The following is a 3,576-nucleotide window of genomic DNA, read 5'->3' as shown; positions in this document are numbered from 1 at the left end:
GGGTGAATTTGGGGCTTTTTGGGTCTTTTTTGGGGTATTTTTAGGGTTTTTTGGGTGTCTTTGAGGCCTATTTCAGGGCCTACTTTGAGGCCTATTTTGGGGCCTTTTTGGGGTTATTTATGGGGTTTTTGGGGCCATTTCAATGGGGTTTTTTATGGGGTCCTTATGGGGTCTTTAATGGGGTTTTAGGGTCGATTTTGGGGTGAATTTGGGGCTTTTTGGGTCTTTTTGGGGGTATTTTTTGGGGTTTTTAGGGCCTTCTTGAGGCCTATTTTTAGGCCTTTTTTAGGGCCTTTTTGGGGCCTTTTTGGGGTTATTTATGGGGTTTTTGGGGCTATTTTAACGGGGTTTTTTATGGGGTCCTTATGGGGTCTTTAATGGGTCTTTGGGGTCGATTTTGGGGTGAAATTAGGGCTTTCTGGGTCTTTTTTGGGGTATTTTTGGGGTTTTTAGGGCCTTTTTGAGGCCTATTTTGAGGCTTTTTCTGAGGCCTTTTTTGGGGTTATTTATGGGGTTTTAATGGGGTTTTCAATGGGGTTTTTTATGGGGTCCTTATGGGGTCTTTAATGGGTCTTTGGAGTCAATTTTGGGGTGAATTTGGGGCTTTTTGGGGCTTTTTTGGGGTATTTTTAGGGTTTTTAGGGTGTTTTTGAGGCCTATTTCAAGGCCTACTTTGAGGCCTTTTCTGAGGCCTTTTTAGGGCCTTTTTTGGGGTTATTTATGGGGTTTTTGGGGCTATTTTAACGGGGTTTTTTAATGGGGTCCTTATGGGGTCTTTAATGGGTTTTTGGGGTCGATTTTGGGGTGAATTTGGGGCTTTTTGGGTCTTTTTTGGGGTATTTTTAGGGTTTTTTGGGCCTTTTTGAGGCCTATTTTAGGGCCTGTTTTGAGGCCTATTTTGGGGTCTTTTGGGGTTATTTATGGGGTTTTAATGGGGTTTTCAATGGGGTTTTTAATGGGGTCCTTATGGGGTCTTTAATGGGTCTTTGGGGTCGATTTTCGGGTGAATTTGGGGCTTTTTGGGTCTTTTTTGGGGTAATTTTGGGGGTTTTTAGGGCCTTTTTGAGGCCTGTTTTGAGGCCTTTTTTGGGGCCTTTTTTGGGGTTATTTATGGGGTTTTAATGGGGTTTTTAATGGGGTTTTTTAATGGGGTCCTTATAGGGTCTTTAATGGGTCTTTGGGGTCAATTTTGGGGTGAATTTGGGGCTTTTTGTGTCTTTTTTGGGGTATTTTTAGGGTTTTTTGGGTGTTTTTGAGGCCTATTTCAGGGCCTACTTTGAGGCCTTTTCTGAGGCCTATTTTGGGGCCTACATTAGAAGATCACATAAGGACCCCATTAAAGAAACTTCCCATTTAAAATTAGCCTCCAAAAAACGCCCATAAATATACCCCACATAAAGCCTCAGAGAGGCCTCAATCAGATAGGTCCCTGAAATAGGCCTCAAAAACACCCTAATAAAAACCCTAAATATAACATACCCCAAAAAATACCCAAATAAGAACCCCATAAATTCACCGGCTCATATAATCCGACCCTAAATCCAAACATTTAAAGTAACCCACATTTTAAGGACCCCATAAAAAACGCCGCCATATGTTTGCAAAACCCATTTAAAACCCCATTATAATAACCCCAAAAAATGGCCCCAACTCGCGCCTCTCAGACATAAAGGCTCCATCCCAAGTAGGCCTGAAAGTACGGCCTTCTAAAGAAAAAAACCCAAAAAACCCCAAAAAATATACCTCCCAAAAAAGACCCTTGGCAAAAATGCTTCCCATAATTTCACTAATTTCAGACCCTAAAGACCCTATTGTAAAGAGCTCCCATCTAGGACCCATTTTAAGCTAAAACACCCCGAATTGACAATATGCCCCAAAAACCCATATAATAACCCCCAAATAAAGGCCCCAAAATTAGGCCTCAAAAAGTCGCCTCAACCAAAGCCCTAAAAACCACAAATATATACCCAAAAAAGACCCAAAAAGCCTCCCCATAATTAAACCCCAACATCGACCCTATAATCCCATTAAAGAACCCCATAAGGAACCTTCATAAAAATAATAAATCCGTTAAAAATGCCCCGATAAGACCCCTATAAACATAACCCGCAAAAGGTCCTCTATAAATAAGGCCCTCCAAAATATTCAGGGCCTTCAAAAAAGGCCTAAAATAGCCCTTAAAAATACTTCTCCAAAAAAGCCCCTCAAAACAGCCACCACAGATTCACCCTAAATCGTGTGACCCCAATAGAGCCCTATTATATAGTACCCCATTAACGGAATCCCCACTTAAATTAAACCCCATTTTGAACAACACCCATTAAAACCCATATAAATAACCCCAAAAAGGCCCGCAAAACTATGGCTCTCAAGACCAGATCCTCCGAAAAGTTATTGGCCTGAAAAATCTAGGCCTCAAAAAAATATCACCCAAAAAAAAACCCCTAAAGAATACCCCAAAATTCATAAGACAACAAAAAGCCCCTTAAATTCACTTGACTCCCTCGATAAATAATTGACACCCCAAAAGACCCCATTTAAAGAATCCCACCTATAATATGGGACCCATTAAAAAAAACCCTCCATTAAAACCCATCTTATAAAACGCCCATAAATAACCCCAAAAAAAGGGTGCGCCCATAAATTAAGGCCTCAAGACAGGCCTCATACAAATGGGACACCTAAAAGACCCGCCAAATATAATACCTCTCAAAAAAAGACCCAAACCAGCCCCAATATATCACCCGAAAATCGACCCCAAAGGACCCATTAAAAACCCCATAAGGAAACCTCCATATAAAACACCCATTGAAAATACACCCCATTGACAAACCCCAATTAAATTAACCCCATAAAGGACCCAACAATAGGCCTCAAAACTGGCCCCTCAAAAAAATATAGGCCTCTAGCAAATCGCAAAAGGCCCAAAAACCACCTACAAAATACCCCTCAAATATACCAGACGCCAAAAAGCCCCCTCAAATTCACCCTCAAAATCGATCCCCAAAAAATACCAAACATTTATAAGACCCATAAGGAACCCCTATTAATGATAATCTCGCAACATATTGAAATAGCCCCAAATAACCCCAAATAAAATAACCCCAAAAAGGCCCACAATAAAAGAAGCCTAGGGAAAAGTCCACTATAAAATATGCCTCAATAAATAGGCCTTTCAAACACCGAAAAAAACCCTAAAGAGATACCCCAAAAAAGACCCAAATAAGCCCCAAATTATCACCCCCATAAACGACCCCCAAAAACTCCATTAAAGAACCCCATAAGGGACAACCATGAAATAATATAACCCCGTTTAAAAAATTATGCCTCAAACATATCCCCAGCATAAATAACCCCAAAAAAGGCCCTCTAAAAGAGCCTTCAGAATTAAAGGGCACAATTATCAAATGTAGTAGCTGTAAAATAGTGCCTCAAAAACACCCTTAAAAACCCTAAAAAAACCCACAAAAAAGAAGCCAATCATAGCCCCAAAATTTCTACCCCAGAAATAATTGACTCCAAAAGACCATTAAAAGACGCCGCATAAGGACCTCCATAAAAAAATACCCCATTTGA

Source organism: Coturnix japonica, unplaced genomic scaffold (assembly GCF_001577835.2).
Source record: "Coturnix japonica isolate 7356 unplaced genomic scaffold, Coturnix japonica 2.1 chrUnrandom458, whole genome shotgun sequence".
Taxonomy (NCBI): domain Eukaryota; kingdom Metazoa; phylum Chordata; class Aves; order Galliformes; family Phasianidae; genus Coturnix; species Coturnix japonica.
This window is presented reverse-complemented; position numbering follows the sequence as displayed.